Here is a 24,697-nt window from a genome sequence, read left to right as displayed (position 1 = left end):
ACTAATTTCCTGTTGATGGGAGTGTGTGTGTGTGTGTGTGTGTGTGTGTGTGTGTGGTGGTCTGTAGTGGTTACAGCAGGATACTAGCTCTAATTCTGGGTTGATCGGAGCTGGCAGATGGGAAGGACGCGATGCAGCCACCAATTTTAGCATTTTTATACACTCACTAGTGCACAAATCCTCCACTCTTATTTTGAAAGTTTAGTTGCAACTAACCATCTAACCGCATCCTGGGGGAGGAGCAGGTCTGTGTTGTTGGGGGGGGACTCTTTGAAATCCGGCTCTCTCCAGCAAACGTGGTTGAAGCTGTGTTGTTATCTCTCGCCTGCAAAATGGTTGCAGTTCAGGAAACACTGGAAGCACAGACTGTTTCCACAGCTCAGCCTCGATCAGAGCACCTGTTACAAATTAAGATGGCAAATCTCTGTCTCTGATTGATTGACAACTGATTTGCTCACTAAGTTGTTGGGAACAGATGGACACACAAAGTACACTCTATAGAAAGCCCGCCCATCCATCCATCCAGCGGTCTAAGCAGAGAAACTCAAACGTCCCTCTCCGGGAAGACGGTGTTCCCAAAGCCAGCCAAGAGATACAACTGCTCCAGCATGTTCAGGTTCACGTCCTGCTCCTGGTAGGATTTGCCCAGGAGCCATCAGTCAGATGCCTGTACCACCTCAGCTTGCTCCACAGCCCGAGTTTAGAAATACAAACAACACTTTAAGCCATTTATCTTTATCTACCTGTAACCATGGCCTCATTTTTACAGGGCGGGTAATGAGCTGCTCAGCAGAGCTGTGTAATCAAACGTCTCCAAAGTGAAAGAAAGGGGTAAAGTTTGGAGAACGAGCGTCCTGAGCCAAATCTTCACCGACTCATTGTTTTTGTCTCTGACTGTAAGTCACGTCTCCTCAGTGTGGCTGTAACTGATTCACGTCTCCATGACATGAGTAATCCTGTTCGAGCTTCCTGTCAGTGCTGGAGCTGTTGTGCTGTTTACCGCCCTCCCCCTCCCTCGGATCCATTTTGGAAAGTGACAGCATGCGGTTTGATCCAGACGGTGTTTAGCCAGCCTGCCGCTCCCAGACTCGCTTTGAAAGCTTCCTCTGCAGACCTCCAGGCGAAAATTATCGCCTCTTCTTTCCCCAGAGTTTGTGGTGCATGAGGCTGATTGGAGACATTTTTTTACTTTAATGCCGCATTAAGACGTTTTTATGTAGAAACGCACCTGCCTCCTCCGCCTGAATCACCCAGTGTGTCTCGTTTCAATGCTGCACACGTTTCATGTTCGTTCCAGTCTTTTTGCCCCAAATGAGAGGAAACAAATCAACACTTTGGAGTTTCGTGTTTGAGGTAATCAGCAGAACTCGCTTCAAGCTTCTCCTGTTTACCTGCTGGTGTCTAATGCAGCAGCCACCGACATGTTTAAGAGCTTTGCTGTGACTCACGTGTTTAGAGGTGTTTTTATTAAACGCCCCCTTCACAAACCTGTTCAAGTGTCTACGCGATAAATCTGGCTGCTACGGTTAGCTTCAGTTGCGTTTTTCTAAACTTGAGCCTGAAACATTGACCGCTCCTCTTTCATCAGCAAAGAGAAACCTCACAAGTGGATGTCATGAGAAAAAAATGTGCTGAAAGACAGCTGTCAGTTTTGTTCAGGGGTTAAAGTGGGTGGAGAACCCGAAGCGTGGGTGAAACAATCGCTAGTTAGCCGGTTAGCTTCAGGGGATTTTTCTCTGAGGGCCAAATCTGCTAAAATCATAAACAGATGTTACATCAGGGCTGCTTTCCAACCACCAGCCATTATAAGCTGAATGTTTCAAATGAAACTAAAAGTCATCATCAGTTTGTCTTCAGTTCTGCTTTCATATCCAGTAATGTTTCCACATCTTGGTTAGTAAATCTTTAAAAGCAGCGACTACAGAGCTGCACTATGTCTGTGAAGGTTCTCAGTCATCCAGGTCATCGTAGTCAAAGGAGTTTGCAAAGAAAAGCGTCTGGACTTCTTTGAGTTGCTTGAAGACGTTTCACCTCTCATCCGAGAAGTTGGACTGACGGTGCTGATGAGAGGTCAGTCTGTCTGAGGTCAGATCCATCTTATATATGAGCCAGACAAACTTACAGTGAGCTGCAGATATAACTGAGCTAATCCTCACAGCATTGTTTAACCTGACAGACCACATTACACAGCTGCTTCTCCCAACAGGGCCAACCCCGGAGGGTGAAGTCTAAGGCTAACAAAGGATTCGGGCTTGTTAAGACGATTATGATCAATTCATTAATATCATATATTTGATAATAGTTCACACAGTCTGAACTGGTGTAAATCTCATTAAGTCTCATTTTAGGACCCCAGGTTTGTGATTTTCACTGGAATATTTTCACAGGAAGTCCAGACATTTATTGTGAAATTATGATCATCCCTGCTTCCTGTTTGACTGGCCTGCTCTTCACTGTCAGGACCTGGTGGTGTTTTTGTGTGTTTTTGGAATTTGATTCCTCAGTTTGTGGGATTTTAGGACAGGAGTGGGTAAAGCATCAGCTCTCAGACCTCCTGTGAAGCTGACCGAGCACTCGGCTCCAGCCTGAGCTACGCTCTCATCATTTATTCATGCCTTATTTTGCACCATCAGCCATTGCTTCCACCCTTTGTAACCCCATCCACCCCTCCTCACTCCGGGTCATAATGGAGCATTGTTTCCAGATGCTCTGAGGTTCTTTCCTGAGACATCACTCTCTCTAAAACGCTCCTCGTTTCCTGAACCTTGGTGATTAAACCTCGTGATTGGCTGAGCTGGAGGGTTTCTTGCCTCCTCACTTTTGTATGGGGGGGGGGCAGGAGCTAGACGGGAGCTCTGTGTGTGTTTCCAGACGGCTTTTGTTGTTTTTCCACGATGCTGGAAAGAGCTGAGAGCATCTGTGCTTCCTGTGACTGATGGAGACGTCTGCTGCTGGTCCTGGTGGATCTGACACGTTTCTGTCGAACCGCACCGTGACACGTTATACTCGAGCCGTCATCATTCCTGAGGCGCCAAACGCTGATGTTACGTCAAAGCTGGCATCTCTGCCACGATGTCCCAGATGACATTCCAGCTCTGTTGGAGACAGGTAGACTAATCTGCTGCTTCGCAAAGCTCCAGCGACACCGCCCCCCTCCATCACCTGAAGTGATGTCACAGCCTCTGCCCCCGACACCCAAACCTGGATAAGGAGCAGACAGATGGATGTGAATTTTCCTGCAGGTTCTTGCGATTTGTGGGCGTTGTGAATAGAGCTGCGGTCAGTGCACCAGGACGCTGGCGTTAAAGGACATCTCGGCCATGTCGTTAAGCTCTGATATCAGTTTCATCCTCTGGAAGCTTCACAGTAACTACAAACACACAGATCCTGCACATCCAAAGAGCAGAGTTCTCCAAAAGTGTCTCCAGTCTGCCTGAAAGCGGTGATTTGTTTAAAAAGGGAGATGAAGCTTCTCCTCAGGTGCTCTCGCCGCTAACACCCCATTTCACTTCCTTTAAAAGCGTGTCTTGGTAGCAATTTTCAAAACGATCTTTTCATTAAGAAGATATTAAAGCTTAAGTCGAGCCGAAAGTGCTGACCGCGTCTTTTTTTTCCCCAAATAGTTGATGCACTGTGCTAATTAGCATTCAAGACTCATCAGAGTTTGCAGCAGAGATGATTCAAGTTCGCACTCTCATCCCTGCTTTTCCATGTGTGCCGGTATTGTTTCTGTGTGTAGGTGTTATCACTGTAAATATAGCGTCTCTTACATCACACGAATCTTGTGTGACACCTGTCATTTGACCTGTTCTTGGAATCTCTTGCTGCTGCTGATGATGATGATGAGCACCCAGTTTAAGAAGCCTGAACCTTGGGTGTTTCTGAGAAGGTGATTGGTGAGACTCGGGGTGGCCTGAGATGCAGGAAGTGTCGTCTTTGCATTAAAATGGGGATCATAAGAGGATCAGCGGACGCGGGGAGGACACATCCGGTAATATTTAACACGCACTGAAGCAAAATCTCCGGAAAAGGGCGAGAAAGGACACAGCGGGATGGCAGAGGGATCAGAGGGACTGCTGACTTCACGAGATGGATTTAAAAAAAAATTATTTTAATGCTGTTATAAAGAGCAGCACTTCCTGTTTAAGAGGACAATGAAGTTTCAGCGCGTCTGATTGGGTCACAGCTGGAATCAGATCCCAGGCTTTAGTTTGACATTCACAGAAAGGAAAAGAAGAACATTAACATGTTATTGAGTTATTACTCGCCCGCTGAGCTCTACATGTCTGAATTAAGACCAGAGCCCAACTAACTGGATGTGGGGGACGCTCCTAATGCTGAGCTGCATTTGAAGGGCAAATTTTATTAGACTCCGACCTTCTGAACTCCCTCGCTAAGTAAATATAATCAGCACAATAGGAATGTAATGTAGTGATAGTCTCCTTAGTCTCATGTGTTCTCCTTTTAACTCCTTATTTCACTTGTTGGGTGTCTTTAAAAAACCTGAGGATGACTGTGAGCAGCTTTTCAGTCTTCATGCGTGGGGGTGATTTATTTCCAGTTTTTAAGCCCCTCTCCTTTAAAAAGTGGCTCCATCAGTGACTCTTTTATTATCCTTTCAGCTCTGGTTGGGTTAAAGTGGCGTAGCTTATCCTTAGTAATCAGAACACCTTTGCTGCGCCTCAAGAAGTTAATGTCAGAACAAAGAAAGATGATTTTACGAGATTGTGTTTAAATTTTATTGCCAGCATGTGAGAATCCATCAGTGTCAAAACCTTTCTCACCTCTTGAAATATACAGACCTGACACAACACAACCTTCCCACTAAATTAATAGCATTCCTCCTCTTCCTCCTCCTCCTCCTCATGATGTGCCCTGATGTTCACCGCCGTCTTGGAGATGATGGATGAGGAGCTCGGGACGACACGAGGCTGATTCCTCCTCCTGCTCCGTAGCCTTTAAGGAATAACATGAGGGATAATTAGATCTGGAAAACATTCGGGCTCTGCGGCGTGCAGATGCCTTTTTCTTACTCGCATAATGGAATCTGCACAGAACAGATGGCACAGAGCATTTCATCAGAACCACACCCCAGAGCCCCAGATCAGCGGTGATGCAGACAGTTTCAGCCTCATCCTCCGTTAAACAAATGTCTTTATTCTGGTTAAAAAGTGAGAAACGTGCCAGTGATTTGGAGTAAAGGTGGAGCTGCGACCAGCTGGCTTCTAGATAACGACCTCTGATTGGTTAATTGACAAGCTTGAAGCTCACACAGTCAGAACTGTAGCAGTAATCTGATAATCCGGATTTTAGAAAGCTCATTCTTCCAGGAGGAGACGGTTTGTTCACTTCTCCTTTTCTACCCTAAGCTGTGCGGCCATGTTCTTTGTGGCGAGGAGAGAATTTCTCCTGGAAACAAACGTCTCGTTCTGCTTCAGTCTTTGTCTTTAACTGGATGCTAACTGAGGTCTGAACAGTCTGAGATGTAGCTCCTTGATGTTTGTAGCTCCAGACCATCAAACTGATAAACCTCTGCTTTCATAGGAGTGCTCCAACCTGCTGAGCATCAGTTAATCAGATGCATTTGATTAGCAGCAGCCAGCTGCTGTTACCCTCCTATGAAAACAGAAAAGCCTGTTTAGTCCTGCACAAAGTTTATCTCACTGATGTGTTCCAGTTCTTTCTAACAGTTTAAAGTTATAAAAAGAGGGGTAACAACAAGCACCTGCACCACAGAATCAGAGCAGAGAGGTACAGTTACCCACTCATAGTAAATCATAGTGAACCAATCACATGTAAAACTACGATTTTAGGTATTGATCTTTCCAGTGACCGATTATCGTGAGGGGAAGCTGATATTTGTGTTTGGTTCAGATTAAAAATGTGGATGCTGTTTGTGATTGTGATGAAATGCTCAGTTGAACAGCTTAAGGTGAAAGAAGCATCAAGCATCAGGTGACTGCTACACTCTCGATGTTTTCCTTTATGTGACTGCTGTGAAATATTAGAGAGCTCTAATGTTCACGTGTGTGTGTGTGTGTGTGTGTGTGTGTGTGTGTGTGTGTGTGTGTGTGTGTGTGTGTGTGTGTGTGTCTGAGCATGTGCGGAGCCTGCTGACATTTTCCAGCCTGCACAGACTTTTGAATAATTGATCACAGGAGCTCACCTCTTTCAGTCTGTGTTAGTAACTGTCAGATGCTCACTCAGTGTCCATCAGCCTTAACTCATCTTTAAACTCAGTATAAATGGATTTTTTTAATTAAAGAGACTTACCCTTACTGCCTCCAGCACTCTGATTTCCTGTGAAGCTTCTGTAGCCAAACACACGTCCTGCACATTTTTACTTCAAGTTTTGTACCATTTTTCAAGTTTCACAAGGCGTCCGGGGAAAGGTGAGGGTCATGTGACCGACAGCAATAGCTGAGCTCTGCCTGGTTATAGGTACAAGTTTGAAAATATCAAATAATGTTTTTGTATTTTATTAAACGTTGACAGATTTCTTTTCTATCATAAATTTCATGTGTAGTAAAACAATATTAATATATTATTAATATTTAGATTAAGCTGCATTAAACTCCACTGTGTAACTAGTGTTTCCCTCTGGCATTAAGTTACTGCAGTTATTGTTATTATTAAGTATTTTTTGTTTTCTACAAATGTCCTCAAGCACGGCCAAAGTCTGCTCAGCACAGTGAGTGAAAATATGCCGACTGTGTTTGTGTTATCCATGTTAAACTGCCTTTGACTAATGCAACTATCTATAACAGTTTAAAATCTGAAACCAACAATCATCATCAGTAAAAACAGAAAAACTCTTTCGAAACACTGTTTCAGATGGCGTTTTTTTTTCCTCATGGCTCTGTGTGATGTCACTGAGCTCCACCCGCCTGAGGGTCACATGTAGCACTGGACCTGGTTTTTGTTTAGTCTTTAGTTTAGCACATTTCTGCCGTTGTCATTCTGGACGTTAACGTCGCCTTCTTCCACTCTGTGGCGTGGCCATCGTCTGTTGCTAAGGGAACTGATTAAAAACAAGGGAAATGTATACTTTAAGATGAGAAACAGTTTGATAAACTGTTTTTATTTAAAAAGAAAAGTGACCTGATCGTAAACAGTCGGGATGGGCTCCCATTAAATGTGAAATGTTTGTGGGGGAAGGGGCGGAGCTACACTGAGGTTAACAACAAATGTGTTAGAAAAATGAGGAACACTTAAAAGTGAAGTAATCACGTGGCTGCCTCTCATTGGTTGGTGGAGTTAAACTGGGCGTGTTAAGCGTATGAGTGTGAAACCCGGGCTCGTGGGTCATGTGGGCTGAGGTGGAGGAAGGCGGGTGTTGGTATGCTGTCTGTCTTTTATCAGCCGCCGCCGCCCCCGCCGCCGCTCACTCACTTCCTGCCGTCAGCTGTCAGTTTGTCTGCCTCTCTGTTCCTTTTCTGTCTCCTCAGCCTTTCATTTCTGCCTCTCACCCCCCTCTGTTTGTTTTCCACCATCTTCCCCAAACCCCCACCTCAGCAGCACCACCAGCAGCAGCAGCAGCAGCAGCAGCAGCAGCAGCAGCAGCGGTCCTATCTGCTGTCGCCTTTTGTCTTCTTATCATTTTCCTCCAGTTGCCCCTCTGAAATTTACTCTGTTTTTTTGTTCCTGTGATTGAAGGTGTTTGTGAGAGCGAACGCTGCTGCTCTGTTTTACACTGCAGACCAGAAGCTTCAGCTCTGCCAGCTTTAGCAGAGACTTTAAGTCTCCTCTCACAGATTCACATGAGAAGATGATTTTCAGACACAGGTTCAAGATGTGCGTCGTTTAGTTTTAGTGCCCTCAAAAAGGAAACCGCCACATTTACAGTCTTTATTCTGAGTGCCTATAAGAGCCGGACACCATCAAGTGCTCATAACGGCGTGAAAGTTGAGTTTAGAGCGCTGGACACTTCGCAGTGGTCACCGTCTTGGTGATGTCACAGAAAAATGGAGGGAACTTCTGTTATGGCCCCACTGGTTCTCCAGCTTCCTCCCAGTCCACAGACATGCCTGTGAGGACCTGGTCACGGGTGTGAGGCGGATGAAGTGTCATATGATTGTTGGGTTTTGCTCTGTATCTATTATTGTAGGCTCTACCTGACAATATAAAGCACCTCGAGGTGACTGTTGTTGTGATTTGGTGCTGTATAAATAAAATTGAATTGGATTGAAGTTTGTGTTCGTCTTTAGCTATGTGCTAATATCTAATTATCAATTTCAGAAACAAAATCAGATAAAACAATTACAAGTGTATCGTTATACTAATCCTCTGATTTATTACTGATGGTGAAAACTAAGATAAATGTGTGAGGGGGGGTGTCTGTACAGTTTTCTCCAGAATAGCAGCCAGTTAGTGTACTGTGGAGCTGATTTAATGTGGGACAGCTCTCCTACAAATAGAGTCCTACCACTCATCTCTGCCTTTGTTACCTGTTGAAACTCGAGCTTGGCCTGCGTGGAGATCAGCAGACGCTCTGCTCGAGCATTGTGCTGCGAGTTTTCTTAAAAACGGATGTTACTTTTGTAGGTGATTATGGAGCGTTACTTTGGTCATAATTCATCAATTTCAAAACCAAACAATAAACGGACTCTTTTACAAGATAACCGTAGGATTGGGAAGCATCTAATCCTTTGACTGCAGCTGATTTCTGTCCATGTGTGCACTGACTGAAGGAGTCGTCTTATCTTCTACCTGAGAACCTCAGATAATGCCTCCTCCTTCCTCCTGCTTACCCTCACTCTGCTGCTCCCTCCCTCCACTTTAAACCCCCCACTGGCATCTGGACCAGTTGCACCGGTTACCAGGCATAACCACGTGACTTGTTGCCAAGGTAACCCCAGTAGATGGGCAGGCGGGGGGTCCTCCATCCTTGGTGGTGCGATCAGTGATGCTCCGTTTCTGAGCTGAAAGGTTTTTTGCAGTTTTCTGCAGCGGCAGTGATTATAGCTGTCGCAGGATGCACATACGTGCTGCTGATGGAGGAGCGGCGAGGCGTTCGTACATAAAACACGGAGCTGTAACCCTCCACTTCCCCCGAGACAGCACGAGTATGCTGACTCCTTCAATGACGGTCTATATTTAGATTGTTGGTGGGTGTGCTTGTTCAGATTAGGGAGTGTGTGTGTGTGTGTGTGTGCATGTATCTACAGCATGATGACACAGCTGTGTACAGCAAAGAGTCTCAGTTGCTAGGCAACCCCATCCAAAAACACTAAAAATGTGGAGTGTGTGTGCAGCAGCAGGTTCTCAGCTGGAGGATTGTAGAGCATCGATTTGATCCCTGAGAGCAGTTTAGTAACCGTCACCTCTGAAAACAACAGCAGGTGAGCCTCAGTCAAAGATTATTCTGCAGGCTAACAGGCTGCAGAGGAGACTCCGCCCTCTGACCTGAGAGGAAAACCCACCCAAACGTCTCCTCTCCCTCAGTGGAAAACGTTGCTGCAGGTGACCATACTTCAAACTTTCAAAATAAAGCTCTGGGTTTCAAAGTAAAGCTTTACAGCAGAAATAAATGTGTTCAGTCTGAAATAGACTCTTCTGTCTCTGTGGATATGTTCATAAGAGCTGGACATGTTTGTTTTTTTTTAATGGATACTGCTAGACTCAAAGTTAGCACCATGGCTGCATTGATTGACAGGTGTCCCAAAATAGGCCACTTTAGCCATTCGCTGAGTCACAGATCAGGACCTCTTGTTGTGTTTCACGTTATTTTTATCCTGTATCCAGTATAGTCTATATTAAGATCATTACCATATACATCCACTTTCATTGTAAGTTACACTCACGGTCTTTCAATGAAGAGAGATCACAGAGAGATTTAAAGAGAATCACTAACATTAACTGATAACTTCTCCAATAATTCCAACATAGCAGCGGCCAAAACGCCAAAGTTGAAGCTTTTAAACCACCGTGCTGTCACTTTACTTCAGTTCAGTTTTATTGCTATAGCACCAATTCACAACAGCAGTCACCTCAAGGCACTTTATATTGTCATGTAAAGACACTACAGTATTAGAAAGAAGCTCCAACAATCACATGACCCCCTATGAGCAAGCACCTGGCGACAGTGGGAAGGAAAAACTCCCTTTTAACAGGAAGAAACCTCTGGCAGAGCCAGGCTCAGGGAGGCGTGGCCGTCTGCTTTGACCGGCTGGGGGTGAGGGGAAGGAGAGGCAGAACAAAAGGCAAAACTACAGGAGAGGGAGTCAGAGGTGAATAATTACTCATTCTAAAATAACGAGTGGTGTATAAACACATGAGTGAAAAACGTGAGTTAAGAAGAAACACACGGTGCAGCGTAACTAAGAAGGATTCAGGGTCACCTGATCCAGCCCTAACTATATGCTTTATCAAAAAGGAAGGATTTGAGCCTAACCTTATAAATAGCGATAGTGTCTGTCTCCTGAATCCGAACTGGGGACTGAAAGCTGAAGGCTCTACCTCCCATTCTACTTTTAAATACTCCAGGAACCACAAGTAACCAGGATAATAAGGTACTATAAGGTCTTTAAGATGAGATGGAGCCTGATTACGTCATGCATCTGTGTTCATGTTTTATCTTTTCTACAGTTTCTGATGTTTACATGTCAATTAAAATTAGATAATAACACCCACAGCACACGTAAGGGCCGGCCCAGTTTGGGACAAGTTTGTGTGGATCAGGGAATAATGAAATCGGGAGTAGTTGACCACACAAACCACTCTTCAGATATAAGGATGAGATGAGTACAGAACTGAGAAATATAGGAAATGCACTGTGCAAAGGAGATAAAATGAGATATATTGTAGATTTACATGAAACACAAGGTACGAAGGACATCAAGCCCAGCCCTGAGCCACTCCACCTTACCTCCATCATGAAGACGTGGTACTGCAGGAACCTTCAGGGACCAGGAATCTGTTTTACTCTCCAAGATGGCTTTCCTCTAGGAGAGTACTCTTTATAATTACAGGAATTATAGGGGTGTTGCTTCCAGCACTAAACAGCTGCAATTAGTCAAATACTTATCTTCTCTGTTATCTCCACCTCCTTCCTTGTAGTGGAGCAGTTTGTTGTACCGTTGTGAAAAAGTAAAAAGTAGTAATTTGCCTAATCTTCTTCTTCAAACCATGGAGAGAAAAAAAATGTACTTCCTGAAATCCCGTAGCTTCTGTGGGTAAAACACAGGTATGAACTCTCATCTGTAAATCTCCTCTTTACCGATCGGGCTTGTGTTGCCTCTCCGTGAACTCTTGAACTCTCGATGTCACCGTGAACTTTCCCTCGATGACCTCCACAGGCCGGTGGCAGGAGTTCAAGTTGTTCTTTTCCCGAGAAAACCTTCCAGTGCATCCCTGCACTGCGACTGGAGCCAAGTTGAGTAATTAGTGGGTGGCGAGCGACCTTGGTTAATTACATCAGTGAGAGCAGAGAAAGTGTCAGTCCAGAGCTGCGTAATGCCGATGTAGCTTCACAAATGTGCTCTTTTAGTTAAACATGGCTCCAGGCTGGATTCTGATGAGCTTTTAATGACGGCCGCGAGGTCAGATCATCATCTCAATACTGATGAGTCAGGCTTTTATTTTTAAGGGTTCCTTGTTTTGCAGTGGATGACTTTAAGCCCTGCAGAAATGCAGCAGAATTCATTTTGGCGTATGTGGAAAGAAGACTAAAAATGAAGCAGATGAACAACAGTGTAATAAAGTAATTTGATGGAGGCCTGAGAAACAAAGCATCCAGGCAGGCGGGTTTGGACTCAGCAGGGGAAGGAAAGGTCAAAGGTTTCAGGAAGGCCAGGATTGTTGGTGAGGAGGTTTGGAGCGTGAGCCAAGAGGAGGAGCGCTGAGTCTGAGGGTACTTCAACAAAGATGCAAGAGCTGTGGAATAAAGGCCGGAGGGCACGGAGAGGCGGAGGAGGAGGATGTGAGCGAGAGATGAAAATAATGAGGCTGTGAAAGAAGTAAGCATCTCGATCTGGCCTATCAAGACATCCTTGACCTTCAAGGATAAATTATCCTGTGACCTTTTGTATGACCTTTCCGGAGGAGTGGATACAATTGTGTTGCTGTGTCACTTGAAGGTCACAGCAGAGGGTGTACTTGCCCTCAGCTGACCTTCATAGATGTCATTTCCTTTCAGGTTGCATCTTTTTTTATGAGACTGCCAAACCTTTGGCAGAGTCCAAATCAATAAGAAGCCATTCTCTATATTGTTCTTTGTTGGGTGTGAATTTACTGATATTGATTAATATTTATCACAAACTATTCACTGGAGAATGCACTTCTAGACATCCACCAGTTAACATCTCCTCCTTTTATAGTGGGCGGCTGTGCCTAATATCCCAGTGGAAAAGGTCTGAACAATAAACTGTCTTTCACAATAAATCCATGAGAATTCATTTAAAAATATCTTGAAATTTTTGAGTATTTGTGGCTAAAACAAAAGACCAGACCCTGAATATAGACAGGTCATCAGTGACTTGGTGGCTGTTAGTGATGAACTGTAGGGTGGGCTTTAAGATGGCGTCCCCAACCTTTTTTGTGCCACAGACCAGTTTATGTCAGACTTTATTCTCACAGACCGGCCTTTAAGGTGTCACGGATAAATACAACAAATAAAACCAGTACCGGAACCAAAAACCCCCCAGATTTATTCATAACACACGGGAAAAGACCCAGGGAAACCGAGTTAACAATAAAAACGATTAAAAACCAGAGCCTCAACTCTTGTACCAAACGACCGGTCCGTGGCCCGGGGTTTGGGACCGCTGCCGTAGCGTATCCTCGGATTCTCAGTCCACTGGTACTCGGGACAGCTGGATTAAAAGAGCTAAGAAGACCAGGATGCTCAGCTCAAGGCTTCAAAACTTGAATTTTGCTGATCACTCGTGACATCCTTCTGGCTTTGGTAACATATGTGTTTGGTAACATTTCCTGCAGTGGAAACATCAAATATTTATCAGTCACAATAGCTTAGCTGTTTCTTTGCACCTGGTCTGTCATCATGGCAGATGTGTTGTGGGGATTCCTGCAGAGGTTTTAAGTGGTTAAAACACACCTGTAACACATGACATGTGTGTGCTGCTCACATCCTAAGCGGTTGTGTTTAATGGTGGGTGTGGTCTACATCTTGTTTGTTCTCACATGCTTGGTGGATTTTTATGGGACTATTTGTTTGCTATTAGCACTTTCAGACACTTTTAGTATCTCATCACGTCCGTCTGAGAGTGATCAATAATCCTGACTTACATCTCAGATGAAAAGGGCTTTGATGGAAGTCAGGAGAAATTAGGACATGCTTCACAGAGGTAAGGTAGATTGAGTTCATAACATTTTCCTTGTATTGAGTGAAGTGAAGCTGGTTGGAGCTGATGGGAAATGGAAAATGCCAGAGGCACAGACAGAAGCATGCAGTGATGCTGGGAAATAGGACGTGTCAGGACCCTGCGATGCTACACGATAATTTACCTTTCTGTACAAAGTGAGCAATAGTCAAATTTAGCTCATCTTTAGATCTGAAATGTAATTTTTAATTTATAGTTTGAGTTGGTTTAATAAGTGTTAGCTTGTATTTCAGCGGTCATGCAGAAAATAAATGTCCGTGAAAACAGGAAAAATCTATTTTCTTGGATGGCTGCCTCTGATTGGTTGTTACTGTGCACAGTTTAATCTTTGCCTGTGTCTGAGGAGCTCGCTGTGGTGCATTCACAGCGTTTAAAGTCGAGTTAGATTAGAAAGCTGAGATGAGGATGCAGACAGGCTGCTGCTGCTGCTGCTGCTGCTGGGGGATTTGTCTGTTTTCCAAACCAACCAGATGGAGTTTGATTCCAGAATAACAGTTTACACAGTTTCATCAAAGTTTAAAGTTATTTCAGGTCAGGCGTGCTGTAACTGATCCTCCATCCGCCCTGAATGCTTTTAAATGCTCCCCACAATCCTTTGCAGCTGTTATTTCTGTGCGTTTCAGACTGGACCGCACAACCATTTATCCCGAGGTGAAAACCCACGCAGGTGTCCAGCTGCCTGAGACGCCGTGTCAGCGTCTGTAGTGACAAACTGTGCGCCGGCAGCCTGTGAGGCAGCCCCATCTGTGGCATTCCTCTGCATGACTCAGTCTGTTTCCTTTATTTTCATCAGAAATGTGAACCTCTCTATAAATACTTTAAAACAAGATTAGCTGTAAATGCGAGTACTGCTGGGAATAAATCAGACCTGTTCCCGGTTTCTGATCATAACTTTATGGACAGGCTGTCACGGTGGAGGGTGTCCGGTTTGGTGTCTTTGGTGTTCTCATGGCTTCATCGAGCAATGACCTGCAACAGCGGTTCGCTGGAATCATAATGATCTCCTCCAAGTCTGAGACTTTCTAATCAGGAAAAGGGTGGAGTGCTCACTCTGGGTTAGGAATGAGTTGATGCACCATGTGATGGAGTTTAGGGCCGGGATAACGAGAGATCTGAGAGAGAAGGCGGAGCTCTTGAATGGCTGGTCGCTGCATCTTCCTGTCCTACGTCTGACTGCGAGCTGTGGGTAGTGACTGAAACAAGTGGCAGAGATGAGGAGGTGATGTGAGGAGCTGTTACTCCTCCACAATGAAGGAGTCAGAGGAGGTGTTCTGGGGATCTGGGCTCTCATGTATCCGGCCTCTGAGAGAGTGTTTAAATATGTAATTAACAGAGAAGCCACTTAAACTTAAACTGAAACAAACATCGTGCCCCGTCACATGATCAGACAGCCACAATAAAGTTAAAGGTACAGTGTGTAAAACTTCACCACCAGATGTCAGTAGATCACAGATTGAAGTCAGTTTAATTCTGTTTTCTCTCCCCTCCCAATTCAAGTGCATAAACCAAACCACGTTGACCAATGTAGGACAAACACTCGATGTGTAAAGATGTTAGTCTGAATTACCCGTCAAGCACAACGCCGGAGACTTGTCTGTCTGCATCTCCTTCCATCTGGGAAACTCGACTCAACCAATATTTACTTTGGTTTTATCGCACCGTCGCCCTCCTTGCGTTTTCGCCTCTTTGGTGAAGGGGAGACCTTCTCAGATGATAAAACGGGAGTGATTCTTTATATCTTGAGTCTGGAGGTGCAGGCATTCATTAGATTTTGCCTGAACAGCAAACGAACGCTGTCGAGTTCTGCCTTTGGCATACTGCATGACACGAGTTTATGTTGTGTAGTTTGCAACTTTGCGATTCACAAAGTTACACAACACTGTGGCTTTGCTGACATCTCGTCTCACCTTTGGCCCCTCCCACCAGGATGTCCAGCTTTTACACGCACTCTGTGACAGTTAGCACATGATAATCTCGCTCTGACGCGAGACAGGCGACTGGTATTTTAATGGCGTCTAGCACACTGGCAGTTATGTTGTATTTGACCAGCCGGACAGATGTGTAGCTGAGACATATCGCACTACCACAAGGTCAGCAGCTGTTTTTCATATCTTTGTGACTGCTTCAATGTTTGGAAATCATCAGCGTCCCTAGTATTTTCCTGTCTTGCTGGTTTTTCGAACATCAGCTGTTGTGAATAATTAGTGTGCTCCTACTGGCTGCATATCTAATTCCTCCTCTGTGTTAGTGGTTGTGCCTTGGAAGTAAAACTCAGAGCAGCAGCTGCTCTGAGGAACCCGTTTCACTTTGCGTGACCTTTGCCCTTTATCGGCTTGTTTCATCTTTGTGTAATGCACGTGCAGGAATGCAGCATCGTTCGCAGGAAGTAACAATCTGCTATCATGTTCTGCATCACCCAGAGGGGAACGCTGCTCGTCCAATTAATAGACTGAGACCACTCCACTTCCCTCCACCTGAGCTCCGTTTCCCCGCTGCCACCCTGATTACACTCACACTTTCTCAGCCTGGTCTCCTTTTTCCTGTCGAGTCAGACGGTGGAGCGGATTAGCGCGCCGTATCGACAGCTGTGGAAGCGCCAAGCCGATCGACTCGACGGGGGAAAGAGAACAAATGTTAAGCTGCCGATGGCGTCATGTCGACTCTTCCCCCGAGGCTTCACGCAGCATAAAAATGTCCCAGATACTGAATAATTTTATCTGATGGCGCCCTGAAATGTTTTCTTTAAATAGGTGATGAAACCAGCTGTGCTGCAGACGAGCTAATTTCTTTTTTTTTTCTAGAAAAATGATGAAACTATGCAAAGGAATGATGAAACAGCTTTACTTTTCCAGCTCGCAGAGGCCTCCAGAACACAGATTTTTAAACCTAGGCCACTAAAATATAGCAAAAGTACATTTTCATCAGTAGAATGAAAATGAAGCAAACAGACATTAAAAATGGCTTTTCTTCAGCTGCTGATGGTGATATGTAACCAGTCATGAGAAATGCTGGAGATTAAATCTCCAATATTTCACACATATCTGTGCCTTCAAACAGATGTGTGTGAGGAGGGTGAACACAGCTGCATCTTTTCAAGATAACGAGCCAGTCTTCAGGACTAATAACAGTAAAAATAATAATTATCATTATCAGTACACCTGGTACATGGGTAATTTCCCAGGCAGCAGCTGAGACAGTCAGTGACATGGAGAGACAGTGCATTGTGGGAATATCGTGAGGAGCTGAGCTTCTGGTTCACTGCAACAATTTGAGGATTGGGACTCTGCAGACCGTGACTCTGGGATGACCTGATGGCCGAGTGTTCATTATTCTGGGCTCTTTACCCAGTTCCTGTTTTCCTCCACTTCTACTGACAAATACAGGCTGAAGGTCCCAAAAATAAAATCCCAAGTGCTTCAGTCCAGCTTCAAATTCTTCCACATATCTACTGTTTAGCTGGTTGTGAATTTAAATATGAATAAGTCACGGCGTGTGTGACGGATGCAGACATGATGACATCAACCGTTGGCATTGTGAAGCCTCGATATTTTGGAATTTTGGATCCCGGCATGTTGGTTCTTTTGCAGTCAGGAGAGTGAAGTGTTAATGCGAGCATGCTCCAACAGCACAAACTTGGGGCAGGTGTAGATCCAGTAACCGCAGGCAGTCAGTCAAAGTGGATGCTCCTCGTTGTAAACATGCTTATTTCTGCTGTAAAGTTGGAAATTTTATCACAGAGTCTGGTGGGACTGACTCACTGTTGGAGCCAGCCTCATGTGGCCATTAAGTGCCGCGAGCTAACACGAAGTGTCAGTAGGCTTTAGTCCATTTAACGGACACTGACACATTCCCAGGTTGGTAAATGGTAAATGGCCTGTATTTGTATAGCACTTTACTAGTCCCTAAGGACCCCAAAGCGCTTTACACATCCAGTCATCCATCCATTCACATACTGGTGATGGCAAGCTACATTGTCCAAGCCGGGGCTCGAACCGGCAACCTTCCGATTAAAAGGCGAACTCCCAACTCTTGGGTGACGATCGTCCCTTGTTGGGAAGTTACACTGTAACACCATGAGCCACTTTGCTGTCATCTGTTAAAAGGAGTCTTCAGTCTGTGGGAATATTGGCTGGAAACTCAGCTAAACCTGCATTTGTGTACAAATCAGCCATTAGCAGCCTCCTCTGCTCGTGTTACTGGATTACGTTAACAAAAACCCAAAACGCAGAAGCACGTTCTGCTGAGTGAGACTCTCTGAGCTGACGTTTGTGACGTCCTCAGAGAGTGTAAGTCAAGCCGAATCTAAAAATATGTGTTTCATGTCAGTGTGTTTGGATCTGACTGGGTTTTGACTCTGAGCAGCAGCGGCTTCATTACCATAATTGCTTCAGAGAGCTGAATGTTGCAGCTGTAAGCAGCCACACTACAATAACACACACACTGTTGTTTGAACACAATAGGAAGTGTTGTAGAGACAACGTTGGTTTGGGGAAATTCTGAGACCTTGAATGCATCATTAGCAGCTCGGGACCAATCCTCAGTAGATGGTTTGCTCCTCAGTGGTGTGAAGGACTCCAAACTGCTGCAGTGAATGAGCTGTGACTGTAGGTTTTAGCTGCTCTTTGTATGTTGGCACAGAGTTGGGTGTTCATTCCCAAACTCAGACGAGTCAGACACATCAGGGACACAAGTGTCAAAAACAAAAAAGCTTCACCTTTACCAGAATTCAAATACTGAAATTACTGAATTAGAAATGACGTGTAGATCTTTTTAGTTTATTTTCAGCACCTAAATTTTCCTTTGCTTTTATTTTGATAGATTAGTACTCTATAAAAGTCCCTATGTTGAAAAGTTTTTTGTCTTTTACTATAAGAATACAAATTTTGAATTAGCTTTATGATTATTTCCACAAGTTATCAGCTAACATGGACAATCTCGGATAGCACTGATACCTGCTAACTACCTCTAAGTAACGACTAATAAAACACCAAAACTGAAGCAGAAACTTTTTTTTACCCTCCATTTGTACAACACCTTTTTTTTTTGTACACAAAAAAACATTTTTGTCAGATAAATCTAATCCAACAACACAAGCACGACATGAAGGCTCAGGACAGTCAGCTCGGAGACTCCATCTAGCTGAGGTGAAGCCAAACCGAAACCCAGCTGTGTCGCCATTTTTCAGTGATGTTTAGATTGTAGTTTGTTCTCTGATTTAAAAAGAAAAAGATTTTTTTTAATTCTTTAAAAAAATAATTGTTTCATTTGTTTAGATCATAACACTTCCCCTAACAGCTTTTTAGCTGCTCAGTGGAGAACCTGCGAGTCTCTCTGAGGAGGCCCTGCCGTCTTTTAAATCTCTGATTTAACTGATTGTTTGAAATCGTCTCCTCTCGCAGCTGTTTCTCTCAGCATGAACCAGACTTCCACTTACTCTACACTAGGTGACCCATCAACACTCCCGCCTTTATTCTTCATCCTGTGCATGTCTTCTGTTTGTTTGTGACTCTCAGCATGAAGCGAGCTGCAGGGACTTCTGCATTAGCCGTCCTCTGTCTCTGGGTTCGTTCCTGTCCGTCGTCTGTGTCCCTCCTTTGGTTCCCGCCCACCGCTGGGCCCATAACGCGGCGTCATTAAAACGCAGAGCACGCAAAGTTCCCGGCTCACCCCTGTGGAAACGCTACCTTCTGTTTCTCAGCACACACCGCCTTCTCGATCCATATATCTGCCTCTCTTTACTTTTGTTTCCCAGAGTGACTCAGGATGAGCAGCGTTTCATCATCTCGCTCCAGGACATTTTGTCAGCAGGCTGTTTTTGCCGAATCAAACCTTTTGATCCTTCGCTTAAAGAACGACGTGTCGAACTTTCCTGTTCTGACTCGCCCACCTCCCACATCGCTCTGAACTCATTTACTCTGAGAATCACAATGCAGGAAGCGTCAGGAGCTGCATATAATCAGAAGAAGGCACTCACGGGTTTTATTCCTGCAGCTTCTTCTGAGTTTGTTGAACTTTGTTTCTTGCTGGCGGCGCGCTGAAAGGCTTCAGAGTTTATTTAAGAGAGGAAAAAGCAGGCTTCTTTCTGCTGTACATGTACCTGGAAGGACAGAGCCAGCACACAGACTTACACCCGAGTCATTCCATATAAAATCCACCAAATCTAAAAACTCTTCCAACCTAAAACCCAAAGAATGATTGTTAATGTGCAGTAGTTTCAGCTTATGTAATCCAGTCCTGCAACAAAACTGTCTGAGCTCTCGAAGAACACAGGGTGGGTCAACGTTCGCTGTCTTTTAATTTTAGTTAATTTTTTCTGCATTTTTGGATGGATTTAAAACTTTGATTGTGCGGTAAAATTCACCTCCAGTTTGTAACCATCAAAGGCGTCCTAAACTCAGCAGCAGTAGAAAACTGTTAGTACCACAAAGTGTCACTTTACTTCAGTTTGACTTTATCTGTGAAAACTAAACCTTTATTTTAGTTGTTTGGCTCATATTCATTGAGGACTATCTGTTCGGTTCAGTTGATATGACACGAGGTGGATTGACTCTCTCAGCTGCGTGCCCAACCACCGACCCCAACCTCCTCCATCAGCGAGGAAAACAAAAACATCACCTGTTTCTAAACGTTTCAGCGCCGGTGTAGCTGATGTAGAATCTAAATTATATCATGATGTTTCAGTGAATTGTCTGATAACACTGAACAAATTATACAGGAAAAAAACACTGAATAATTTTTTTGCTGCGATTGCACTCGCATGCAGCAGCGTTTGTTTGTTCCATTCATTCTTTTACAGTGAGCTGATGTCACTGATGACATACGGCTTAATTCAAGCTGTGCCTCTGTTGCCACAAGGTGCCAGCAGCAGCGTTATAGTGCAATAATAATGGCTTAGAAGTCATTTCGACCAATCGGAGTGCTGTGTTAGTGCTCCGTGGAGCTGTTTACTTGTGGGTTGCACATCACCAGCTGCTCGTATCTCGTCCTGCGTAGCGTGGTTGTTCTCTGCAGTTTGTTTAAAGTGTTGAAACGGGTTTGTTGTTCCCACTTTTAGCAGGAACCGTTTTCTTGCATATTTTGTAAAGTCCGTTCTTTGTTGGAGGGCTAATGATCGGAGGCTGACACGCTGCTCTCGCTCTCAGGCATGCCTGGGCCTGTGTCGTGAGTTTTGCGTCACTATATCATTAATAACACAAGATGACACTTTTATTTTTTATCTTCTCTTTTTTAAAAGTTAAACTGGTGTTATCATAGCCAGTATGATGCAGCAGAGGTCTGTTTGAACCAAATGCTTTCTCTTGTTTTCATCTCCTCGCAAGAAAAACTCAAAAAATCGTTGCGAAATGTTTCCCTGCAGGTCTAACAGCCGTGTAAAAATACTTCTAATAAAGTTTATTGAATGCTCTTACATATGATTTCACCGTGTCAGTGAAAAATACCAGAAGCCATTATTATTAAAATCTGATCCGATCGGAGGGCAGTTTGGTTTATTTCAGTTGTTTTGATGATGCAACAAGTGAATCCCTGAAATCCAGCCTGCAGCTAATAATGTGTACAATAACAACGCTCTAAATAAAAAAAGTGAGTCAGCCTCTGACAGGTTTAAAAGCCTCCCGCTGTCACGACGAGTCCCACAGTCCCTCTGCAATGAGTGTGCAGTCTGAGCTGGGAGGCGAGGCGCTGCGGTGCTCAGAGCTTTGTGCTCCTCCAGGTTTATTTAGACACACTCGGTGACCTTGAGAGGAGCAGCAGCTCCTTTCCTGCCTCTCGTGAAGCAGGTGAAGTATTGAAGTTACAGCCATCTTGAGATGACATGCTGCAAAGTCACACGGGAAGACTCTGAGTTTGTCTCTACTTGTAGGAAGTTTTTTATTAGTGACACTGTTTCTGGAAAAAGCAGCAATTCACAAGATTTACTGCTGCAGAGGCTGATTTAGCGACCAACATTACCGAATGGGGTCATTGCTCTGCTGCTCACAAAGTTAAGGGAACGCTTGATTACGACAGTCTGACCCAGAGTCAGTGAAACTTAGTTAGGAAGAATAAACCACACAAATCAAAGTGACATCAGGTGCACTGGAGCGGCAACAACAACACCACGCCCAAAAAAGCCACAGAGGGCTCTGGCTGTGCGCCTCCTGCTTCAGATACTAGTTCTGCTGCTGGGCTGAAGCCTTCTGCATCCCTCGTGAAACTCCCATCTCCTGCCGTCTCCTCCACATTCCTGACACTGTGCTGGACGAGAGAGCGGTCTGTGGCCTTTACTTTCTTTTTAAGGCTTGTCCTGTTGTTGCCTCTTCATTCACTTTGATTTGCACCAAACCAGCTGGAATATATTCACAATGATTTATTCTTCCTAACTGGACCGATGATTTCCCCGAATTTCAACGAACTTTTGTGAGACTGTATTGATCGAGTGTTCCCTTAAATGTTTGATCAGTGTAGAAATGGGCTGATAAATGACTCATTCAGTCATTTTGGCTCCTGTATTCATTCTACTCTGAGTCTGTTAGCCGTGGCTCACTGCTAAGGGTGTGGCTCAGTAGGTAGAGCAGGTCGGTTAGTGGTTTGATCCCTTTCTCAAAACATGCAGAGGAAGAGTGTGCATGATAGACTGTATTTAAGTTGATAGATTCAAATATTTTTTGTGCCAATATATTCAGATTTAAGGGTTAAATAATTTGATTTAAATCTAGAAATGTGTGCTGAAAGAATGAACGACTGTGAATCTGATGCTTTCGTGTGACAGTTTTTGATGATTCAGCCTCAGTTTGACGAGCAGAAATGGAGCTCTAACGCCATTGTTTTAAAAATCACTTCCCTCCTGACCTGTTGAAGCAGCGCTGCAGCTCATCATGCTCTCATTCTGCTCTGCAGACTCTCGACAGCAGATTTTCCCTGAGAGGAGGAAAGCTGTCGTCTGTGCTCATCAGCTGGGGCGTCAGCCTGCAGCATTTGTTGGGGTGTGTTAATCTGGAAGAAGATGCTCATTCATATTTACAAATGGTGGCGAATAAATAAACCGAGACTTCTGCACACGAAAAGACCGAGATGGCAAACAACCGGAGTGCGAATCAGTCGCACTCTCACAGGAGACTCCATTACAGTCCACGAATAAACAGCCTAAAGAGGCGCTGACAGTTCAGTTGTTGTCTCTGGTCTGTGGTTTCCTTTAACTCACGTCTGTCTGCTTCCACTCCACTAATTACCATATTTACTCCCCGTGTAGCGAGCGGCTCCGTGCTCCAGAAATCACTGCATGGAGGAGAGAGGGGGCCTGCTGCGTTTCAGTCACCATGGAAACTAAAATGCCAAAAGCAAGAGTGCTTCGTTCTGAGCGAAAGGAGCACATCAGAGGTGAAGAGACCAAACAACAAAAGGAAAAAACACCTACCCTATTTAATGTTCTGTGAGCTCAGAGGGAGGTGTCAGAGAAAATCTGCTGCTTTTCGTGTTTAGTGTCTGAATCTGTGCTGCTGAGAAGCTTCAGTCATGAAGCAGCAGCTTAAGTCTCACTTACAGAATCAGATTTTTGTTCTGCATGATTCACAGCTTAGATAATCTTATACTGCCCCTGTATGCATCGCCTCAGTTCCTCCTTTATCTGAAACAAGCTGATAAAGATCCTGTCTCTTTAAGGTCGCACCCCTCCTTAAAAGCCCACTTCCTTCTAATTGGATGCTCCTCGTCTGACTTCCATAAACCGATTCTCTTGTGCTTCTGGAGGCTCCAAAAACAAACTGTAAACCTGCTAAACACATATTTTCTTTGTTTTCAAAGAAATGTACTCTTTGATCTTTGACCCTTTAAAAAAGAAAGAATAAACGGTGCAAGTGAAACATTTGGTTAGACACAAACCAACCTTTTCAATAGTTAGTAGGTTTGGTTGAAATATAAAACTGGTATCTTTTTCCAAACTGGAGGCAATTTAGCTAAACATAACCCTCAGTAAGAGCACTCTGAGAATGTTTTTGAATTTAAATTTTGAAACGAGATTTTACTAACAAGCCGACCGACGAACACAACACTTTCCTACAACAGTGATTTGTCAGTTACATGATCAGGAGCCATAATTTCAAACTTAATGCTTCATTTATTAAGATTCAAAAATAAAAACATTACCAGTTAAGTTTATATCAATGAAGAAGAAAGCTGTTTCCACATAGACTTCTACAGAGTGGACTACCCCCTGCTGATCATCAGCAAGAATGCAAGTTTGGACCTGCAACCTATGTTCATGTTTTAGATACAGTCTGTGGTCTTACCACTATGCAGCTCTCTCAGGAGCACCTCCGTGCACTAACATGGACCGAGATGTTGAAGCTCCTGAGAAAATGAACAGCTCGATCCAGAGTGACGACACAATAAGCGTTTCCTCTCATCAGAGTAATAAATAAACACCATGTACAAGAATGGCATGGCTGTGGTAACCATGCACATAACAACAACAACAAGTAAACATCTGCCACCACACAGCTGGAACTGCTGCAAACTTCTACTGTGGTGCATGCATCACTGCAATCACACAACATGTTTCCAGATTTGACTGCTGACTGGCTCTTTGTAGGAAGGGACCGCCACACTATAGCGAGCACTGTATTTTGCAGTAATTAGTGCTTTTCTGTGGATGTCCTTTACAAATGATTTATTAAGTAAAATAAGAGGTCTAATGGTGTGTTCACGCCAACAGGACCAATCTCGTTTCTCCGCAAGTTGAAAATATTTCCTTATTGGCATATATTTGTTGGTTTCCAAAGATTAATATATTACATAAATAAGGATGGGTATTGATAAGATTTTCACGATTCCGATTCCATTTTCGATTCTGTTTAACGATTCGATTCTTTATCGATTCTCTTATCGATTCTTATTTTTAAAAAAGGAGAACACACAGGCTGATTAGCTTTGAACTTTGTTTTATATCTTATCTTTGAACAAGACAGTAATGTAGGAGTAGCATGACCTTACAAACCCAACAGTGAGATCTTAAGAGATCCACAGCCTACTGCTCCTCGATGGGGTGCCACGAGGACCCCAGAACAGGGGTGCCCAATCCCAGTCCTCGAGAGCTACTGTCCTGCAGCTTTTAGATGCATCCCTACTCCAACACAGCTGAATCAAATAGTTGGATTACCAATTCGGCATTCCATCAAGTCTGGCAAAGGCCTGATAACGAGCCATTCATTTGATTCAGGTGTGCTGGAACAAGGACGCATCTAAAAGCTGCAGGGCAGTAGCTCTCGAGGACTGGGATTGGGCACCCCTGCCCCAGAAAAACAAAAATGTAAATGTAAAATAATAATAAAATAAATATTCTTTTTTAGTAATAACAAAGTATAAAGTATATATGAGCTGGG

General features: G+C 44.2%; 1 protein-coding gene across 1 annotated transcript in view; it reads left to right on the top strand.

Annotated features, from left to right (window-relative positions):
* Positions 1–24,697, top strand: part of kcnq3 (potassium voltage-gated channel, KQT-like subfamily, member 3) — a 106,627-nt gene that overhangs the window by 23,339 nt on the left and 58,591 nt on the right. The window lies entirely within an intron of this gene.

Source organism: Oreochromis aureus, linkage group 18, assembly GCF_013358895.1.
Source record: "Oreochromis aureus strain Israel breed Guangdong linkage group 18, ZZ_aureus, whole genome shotgun sequence".
In the NCBI taxonomy this organism is placed as follows: Eukaryota; Metazoa; Chordata; class Actinopteri; order Cichliformes; family Cichlidae; genus Oreochromis; species Oreochromis aureus.
The sequence above is the reverse complement of the archived record's forward strand: the minus strand, read 5'-3'. Positions and strand labels throughout refer to the sequence as shown.